Here is an 8,664-nt window from a genome sequence, read left to right as displayed (position 1 = left end):
AGTGAGGTCTTCTCTGGCCTCCTTTAAAACACCTCCCCCCACTGAGAACCACAACTCTTGCCACTCACCCCCCACCCCCGCCCAAAGACCCAAGCTTATAATATAGAGAACAGATTGATGGTTTTGAGGGGGTGGGGAGGGGGTGGGGAGTGGATGAAATGGGTGACAGGGGTCAAAGGTCCAAATTTTCAGTTATAAAATAATTCATGGAGATCATTTCACAATATATACATCAAATCATTTTGTTGGCTACCTAAAACTAATATAATATTATGCCAGTTATACCACAATAAAAAATTAAATTTTAGAAGTCACTGTCTCCCGGGTGAACGAGGTGGTCGCAACAAGGGTGCGAGTGCAGGTTCGCTCCCCTACAGACATGGGGCGCAGAAAGTCAAAACGGAAGCCACCCCCCAAGAAGAAGATGATAGGCACCCTGGAGACCCAGTTCACCTGCCCATTCTGCAACCACGAGAAGTCCTGTGACGTGAAAATGGACCGAGCCCGAAACACCGGAGTCATCTCTTGGACTGTGTGCCTAGAGGAATTCCAGACGCCCATCACTTATCTGTCAGAACCAGTGGACGTGTACAGCGATTGGATAGACGCCTGCGAGGCTGCCAATCAGTAGCGACGCAGATGGCCCACCCCCTTGGAAGCCCCGCCCACTGGGTACCAATCGAGAGACATTCCAGGGTGTCCAGGGTGTGGGTCCAGGGCCTTTGCAGCCCCAAATGTGAGTGTGTGCAGAGTGGGAATGTGTGTATGTGTGCGCGGCTGCAGGTGCGACTGCGGGGGAGTCTTCATGGGAAGCCGGTAGAGTTGAAGGGTGGTGGGGCCCTGGGGGCCCGAAATGCTTCCTCAGACAAGCCTTTGACTGGCTCCAGCCTCTAGCACCTGGGCCGCCGGCTTCAGGACCCTGTTTTCTCTGGAGGCCTGCGTCCTGACATCCCTCTGCAAGGGCAGGCTGCCACCAGTGCGCAACAGAGGCTGCCAACAGAGGCTGCCACCGGCCTCTCCGGCGCCCTCCTGTACCTCACCAGCACTTGGCCATTGAACCGGGACTGACAGCTCCCCCTCCCCAGCTGCCTTCCCAGGCTTGTGGCCTGGGATTCAAGCCACAGTCCCATGGGCCCCCTGGCAGGGCGGTCTGTTTTCATGTTCCCTCGCTTTTGTAGAGGAGGGAGGGGCTGGGCTGGGGACAGCTGTCTGTCACAAGCCCTTAAATAAAGCAGCAAACGAAGAAAAAAAAAATTAAATTTTAAAAAGTGAAAGAAAATGAGTATGACAGTAAAATCGCCATTCAGGCTGTTCCCGTTCTTACTTCCCAAGGATTCAAATTCAAGCACTTTTGAGTAACTCCTCTTTACATAGAGAGCTAGAAATTAACTATTAGTTCATGAACAGGCCACCTATATGTTGGAAAAGGAGAGACTGAGGAAACAAGCAGACCATTCCAGCTTGGTAGGTAGTAGGTTTAACAAACAAGGGAACTTGCAAGCCTTGTCCTGGATGCTACAATTGATTAGCTCTCTGTACCAGCCTGTCATGTGCTATAAAAGTTTATAAGACACAGATTTAGAGAACAGACTTGTGGACACAGTGGGGGAAGGAGAGGGTGGGACCAATTGAGAGAGTAGCACTGACATCGCCAGGCTCCTCTGTTCACGGGATTCTTCAGGAAAGAATACTGGAGTGGGTTGCCATTTCCTCCTCCAGGGAATCTGGCTGACGCAGGGATCAAACCTGCGTCTCCTGCATTGGCAGGCGGATTCTTTACCACTGCGCCACTTAGGAAACCCCATATATATTTTATGGTTGATTTGTGTTGTTGTATGGCAGAAACCAACACAACATTGTAAAGCAATTATCCTCCAATTAAAAAAGAACAAAGCAAATTAACAAAACTATCACAAATACAAGTATATATATATATATATTTAAGAATATATTTTTTAAAAAGTTTTTTGAGGCCTCAATGACGTTCATTCACATATTTAATCCAGATGATCTCAATAACACTTAACCCTCCCAAGACTGCATCCTTGAAAACGGTTCCAGCTATGGGAATGGTGGGCAGATAATAAGCTCCAAGGATCAGAGAAGGGGGTAAGAAGGCTCAGATTATCCAGATCTAGCTCCTGGATCAGCTGATGCCCCTGTCTTCTCTGTGACCTCCTCCAATACCGCTGGCTTCACCTTTCCTGAAAGAGGTATGGAGGCTTCCTGAATGCGTGGCTGCTCTAGTAACTTTTAAAATATTATCCTGTGTTCATTTTAGAATCTTACAGAGGTGTTTGGGTTCTAAATCAAAACAAGCAGTATTTAACATATTTTCCCCTTCAGTTCAGTTCAGTTGCTCAGTCGTGTCCGACTCTTTGCAACCCCATGAGTCGCAGCACACCAGGCCTCCCTGTCCATCACCAACTCCTGGAGTTCACTCAAACTCATGTCCATCGAGTTGGTGATGCCATCCAGCCATCTCATCCTCTGTCGTCCCCTTATCCTCCTGCCCCCAATCCTTCCCAGCATCTGAGTCTTTTCCAGTGAGTCAACTCTTCGCATGAGGTGGCCAAACTATTGGAGTTTCAGCTTTAGCATCAGTCCTCCCAATGAGCATCCAGGACTGATCTCCTTTAGGATGGACTGGTTGGATCTCCTTGCAGTCCAAGGGACTCTCAAGAGGGTAAATTCAAAATACTTTGAATTTAAGTATACTGAGTTTAAACATCATGTTTTAAGTTTGTTGTTGTTTAGTTGCTAAGCCGTGTCTGACTCTTTGCAAACCATGGACTGTAGTGTGCCAGGCTCCTCTGTCCATGGGATTCTCCAGGCAAGAATCCTGGAGTGGGTTGCCATTTCCTTCTCCAGGGAGCTTCTTGACTCAGGGATCAAACCTGAGTATCCTGCATCGGCAAGCAGATTCTTTACCACTGAGCCATCCCAACAGCAACATATTGACTTTAAACTTCATGTTTTAAGTTAGAAGAGCCTTAAGGCTTTTCTGAGAGTCTGTTGGAACCCAGAGTTAAGAGATACAATATTTAAATTTAAAAAAAATTGCATATGAAGTGAGAAAGCAGGGAGGGGAGACCACAGATCTCAATAGTAAATCAGCAGTTGGTTTTAGGGGTAAAACTACTGGCATGTACTGTGTCTAGGACTTAATTCACTCGAATGGCTTACACTTGGACAATATCATAATTGAGAATATGAAGATCCTTGGTTGGTGGCTTATTGGAAAAAAAGTATTCCTGGCCAGAATCAGGTTCCAAATGTGCTGGCATCAGGTTCCAAATGTGCTTATAATTAGAGCTCATTTTCCCTGACTTGCCTGTGTGTTTTTTTTTTTCTGCTTGTAACTCGATTAGATTGCCTCATTGTTCTCTTCGCCTGTGTGTGTTTCATTTTTTAAAAAATTTCAGTGCTTTACTGGAGAAATCTGTTTCTTTTCAAGTCAGAATTCTCTCTCCGAGTGGGAGGAAGAGGCGGGGGTCACCGTGGGTATTCCCTGCTCTGCGGATTTTTGAGAGAAGACACCTGCTTCAGCTGACAGGCTGAAAACAAGCCGAACAGCTGAAGCTTTTTCTTTTGATCGCTCCCAGTAGGTAGTAGTTTCCCACCTCACGGTTTGCTGAGCGTTGATTTCCACTGCAGATAGAAGCTACCTGAGCGCATCACTCTTTCCCTCTATTCGTCAACTTTTACTTTTTGTTTAGTCAGGCAACCCCACAGGGGTGGAATCTTATTCATTGTTCCAAGTAGTGCATCGTCAGAAAACCTGAGCGTGTTTGCAGAGTCCGTGGTGAATAAAGTAACTGTGTCTCTGGGGCTTCTTAGCTGCAGGTCTGATGGCTGTTTTCCATGGTAGTTTTGTAGGTTGGGTTGTGTCTTCTTGATGAGGTTGGAGGATAAGGTGCGGGGGAGAAGAGATGAGAGCATTGCTCTTTTCTTTTCTGTTAACCTAGGCTTTAAAAAAAGATAGCTGCAGAATACTTGAGAGTGTAATCTGGCTTTGAAGTCCATGCCTATCCCCACATGCACACTCCTTGATTCAGCAGCTGGAACTGGCTGATTTGGATAGCTTCTTCACTTAAAGTTGCTCTTTGTATCCTTCTCCTGAAGTTTCAACCAGCAACAGTTGAGGCTGCATTTTCCTAACAGACAAGCTTCATTCTGTAGTCAAGAGTATTTGAATACTTTTCTCTTCAGGCCGAAGGATAAAATGGAATAATCAGAAAAATACAAATTGGTTTCATGGAGTAGAGAGCTATGCTTCTTTTACACTTGACACCCAAGCCCTGAAGACTAATATGATAGAATAAAATAGCTTTAGGTAATTGAAAAACTAAATTCATTCTGATAAAGCTTAATAGCTTTTGAGAGAGAAATTGGTTTACGTAGTTCATGTGTTCCTCTATTTTCAGTCCAGCAACCAGAGTGATATTTAAAAAAAAAAAATCACACTTTTCACCTGTATTGGACTTCCCTGATGATCCAGTGGTAAAGAATTTGCCTGGCAATGCAGGAGACGCGTGTTCGATCCCTGAATTGGGACGATCCCCTGGAGAAGGAAATGGCAACCCACTCCAGTATTCTTGCCTGGGAAATCCCTTGGAGAGAGTGTTGCAGAAACCAGTACTTGAGAAACCAAGCACCACACTTGGAGAGTTGGAGAACTCAGGTTTATTACACTGGCGGGCCCACAGGAGTTAACTCTCCAATCTCTGAGCCCTGAACAAAGGGGTTACAGAGTTTTTATACATGGACAGGCATGATTAAGTGGGTTTGCAGGAGCTGGGTGATTGCAAAGAGCAGGACATGGGTGAGTGAGATAAGCTCCAGTTCCTAGTATTGTGAGTCCCCACTTTCTGAGACTACATGACATACGTGATCCAGACTTTGCAAGAAGCAAGCTGAGCTACAGAGGCAGAATGAGCAGGAGGTTATGTAAAATTTTAACTTTTCCTTTTGAAGAGAAGACTGGCAGGCTACAGTCCACAGGGTAGCAAGAACTGGACATGACTCAGCAATGTTCATCTGTATTAAATCCTTCAATAACTTCCCAGTACTCTGAAATTTAAAATCCAACTCTTGTTCATGGCCTTTCTATCGAATATTTTCTGGTGCCTGCCTACTCCCCAACCTCATCTCATGCTAGCTTCCCTGATGTCCCCTAAGTGCCAGCCACACTGGCCCCTTCAGTTGCTGCAACCACCATCCTCTCTTACCTCAGGGCCTTTGCACACACCATTTCTTCTACTTGAAATGCTGCTCTGTGGCTCTTTACAAGGCTGTTTCTTTTCATCCTTTGGCTCTTTAGGCTATCTTCTCAGCAAGGCCTTCCACAACCATGCTAATAAGGTCCCTCTATTATTTTCTATTACTGCATTCTGTTCATGTAATTATCAATTTGCTTATTTTCTTGTGCGTTATCAGTCTTGCCCTGTTGTACTACAAAGACTATGCCTGTTCTTTTTCATTTCCTGTTCTTTTGAGATGGGCAGATGATCTAGAAGAAATAATTCTTTACAGATTTATTTACATAAAACAAGGAGGAAAGATTTTAAATGTTCAGTATGATTTTTGACAATTATGTATACCCATGTAATCACCACTCATAATGGTATGGTATTTTTTCATTATCCATGAAAGTTTTCTTCATGCTCCTCTCCCTAGTTCTTCACCAAAGGTAACCATTTACTGATTTACGTTACTTCACTTTTGCCTATTTTTGGCTTTCTTTCAACACAATCCCTATGAGATTCATTCAAGTTGCTATAGATATCAATTCACTCCTTTTTTGCTGACTAATGTTCCATTGTATGAATCCCTTAAAAGTTGATTCTCCATTGTCTTGCTGATGGCACTTGGGTGGTTCCCAGACTTTGGAATAAGGTTGTTATGAACATTCTTGTCCAAGTATTTTTATGCTCATATGTATTTGTTTCTCTTGGACAAGCACCTAGAAGTGGAATTACTGAGTCATAGGGCAGGTGTATATTTAAACTTATAAAAAACGACCAAGACATTGTCCACATTTGTTTTATTGAACTAAAATACACCTGATTTCTATTTCAGGGCCTGACAACGCAGTAGCTATTTACTATCTCTTTGCTGAAGGATTTAATGTTCTTCTCAGTGTTCTGAATGCCTGAGAGGCATCTGTCAGTTATTTAAGGATGGCATTTTTATAGAAAATTATAACCCTAAGGTACAACTCAAATCATTATGATAGACTTTGAGGATACTATGCAAGGACAATTTTGAAATTAAGCTTCAGCCTTAGTATTTTGATTTGTTTTGCCTTTTTTCCTCTTTTTTTTTTTTTTAATTGACCACTACTCCGTAAGCAGAAAACCATTCCTGTCCTTTGCTTCCATACATCAAGCTCTCCTGTAGGTTATGGTTATGGGTTTTACTCTGAAGAGGTCAAGAGTACTCTCTAAAGAGATCACAGTCATGTGGGGAAACTGACGGCTAAAGTTAATGTCCAGGGTCTTCAGAGGGTCAAGGGCAGAACTGAAGTTTCAGTGCTCAGCTTGCTCTTGGTGGCCTCGGCTTGCAGTGGCTTGAAGCAGGGATTTGGTTCCTGGCCAGGGTTCAAGGTTGGGTCATGGCAGTGAGAGCACCTCGTCCTAACCACTAGGTCAGTGGTCAGTGGCAAGGACCTGGCCCTTCAGCTTTGCAGAAAAGAATTCCCACAAAGAAAGTAATGAAATAAGTAAACTTAGGAGGAAAAATAGTACAATATGGGTGGCTAGATACACAAGCAAACTTGGGGTCATGGCCTCATGGCAGTTTAAATCACTTTTATGAGGTATTTGTTCCAGATTTTCTTTGGCCAGTCGTCTTGCTTTGCTTGGTTCTGAGTTCGTATTTGGTTTATCTCAGGGTCCTCCCATCTGTGTGCGTGTGCACCTCTTTCAGCCAAGTTGGCCTCTGGCAAAGAGGCCTATGGTTAGACTAAGCATCACTTCCTTTCTGACCTCCAAAGAGGTTTCTAGCATAGAAGATTTCCTTGACTCTGAGAATTATACAGTCTCTTATCTTTTATCTGGGCAGGACCCAGCTTCCTTTCTTGTCCTGCTATGTATGTTTTGGAGTTTCTGTCCACAGGGAGTACTCTCCCTGGTGGGACCCATCTGTCTGGAGCTGTCTTTATTCTTTACCAGGAACTCACTAAGAAAACTCATTACTTCCTCTCAATTCAGTGAGTCAGGCCAAAGTTGACATTTAGTGGGTGGAGACAATGGGTGCCTCATTTAGAGTGAAGTCTCAAGGAGTCTCATTCCTGATTTGAAATGACCCACACTGGTTCACACTTCTGTCTCAGAACCTTTATTTCTTGGAGATATATATATATATATATATTTTTTTTTTTTTTTCTGGAAGCTTGGAAAGTCCTGGGGGTGTTCTATGAATAGGTGAGTGAACCGGGGCTGTGGGGAGGATGGGAGTGAGGCTGGGAGAAGGAGAAATAGTGTAGTGGGTGGGTGGCAATTACATTGATTTAAAAAATCAGATGCTAGTTTCCTGTGTAACTCTGTATAAGGCAAAGTCCTTCTGCAGTTCATGAATATTTGCATAACAGCTAGTTAAAGTGGGAGAATTGAATCACTGGAATGTCTTGGGGGCAGTTTATTTCTATCAAAACTGGTGGAATTTTTCTGTGGTGGGCATGGCCTATTCAGGCCCTGTAACATAACAACTTATATTATCCCATGCAGAAGCTCTTTTGTTTCTGGCAGATGATTAGGGGTTGGAGAGTTCATGAGCACTGACTCAAAGTGTCTAAAAGGTAAGTGGGGAAGTAAAGACCATATTTTAAAAAAAAATCTTTGTTTTCCCCAGGATAGGAAAGAACTTGGAAAATATCTAGATGGAAGGACTTAAAATATTTCTTCAAAACCGTTAAGAAAATCTTGTTCATCTTTCTCACCTTTCCTACTTCAAAAAATGTTTTATGTCAGCTTATAATTAAAGTTTTAACAACTCTAAGTTGTTAAAAGTTACAGCATTTGTTGTTGTTCAGTTGCCAAGTCGTGTCCTACTCTCTGTGACCCCGTGGACTACAGCACACCAGGCTTCCCTGTCCATCACCAACTTCTGGAGCTTGCTCAAACTCATGTCCATTGAGTCAGTGTTGCTATCCAACCATCTCATCCTCTGTCGTCCCCTTCTCCTCCTGCCTTCAGTCTTTCCCAGCATTAGGGTCTTTTCCAAATTATAGCATAGGCCAGCTAAAATGGTTTAACTATTTTAAGGAAAGACAGACAAATTTACATCAAAACTGATATGATATTGTCGGAAAATCAGGTACTAGATTTAGCTCTGATCTTAGTAGCCTTAGGAAAACAATAACTAAAAAAAATATGGACATAGTCCTTGTTATTTGATAAAAGGAATCATAAAAATCCATTTAGAGGTTTTTCTTTTTTTTGGTATTGAATTCCCAAGAGAAATTAACTTACTCTTTATTATAAAGGCTAATAAAGAAATGGATATATCTGCAGAAATATCCTATGAGTAATTTTCTCTCACATTCATGATCATTCAGAATTCAAAGGCATAATATTGTGCTCACTTAAGGAGTTTGTATGGAGTCCTAAGCTAATATGTCTTGCTTAAGCATTATTTGACACAGAATTAGAATATTGAGAA

General features: G+C 43.0%; 1 pseudogene; it reads left to right on the top strand.

Annotated features, from left to right (window-relative positions):
- The first annotated feature begins 313 nt into the window (after positions 1 to 313).
- LOC148775155 (transcription elongation factor 1 homolog pseudogene) lies at positions 314 to 766 on the top strand (annotated as a pseudogene).
- Positions 767 to 8,664: the final 7,898 nt, after the last annotated feature.

This window comes from Moschus berezovskii, chromosome 17 (assembly GCF_049115385.1).
Source record: "Moschus berezovskii isolate FMDL1 chromosome 17, NW_MosBer_1.0, whole genome shotgun sequence".
NCBI classification, from domain to species: Eukaryota; Metazoa; Chordata; class Mammalia; order Artiodactyla; family Moschidae; genus Moschus; species Moschus berezovskii.
This window is presented reverse-complemented; position numbering and strand designations above follow the sequence as displayed.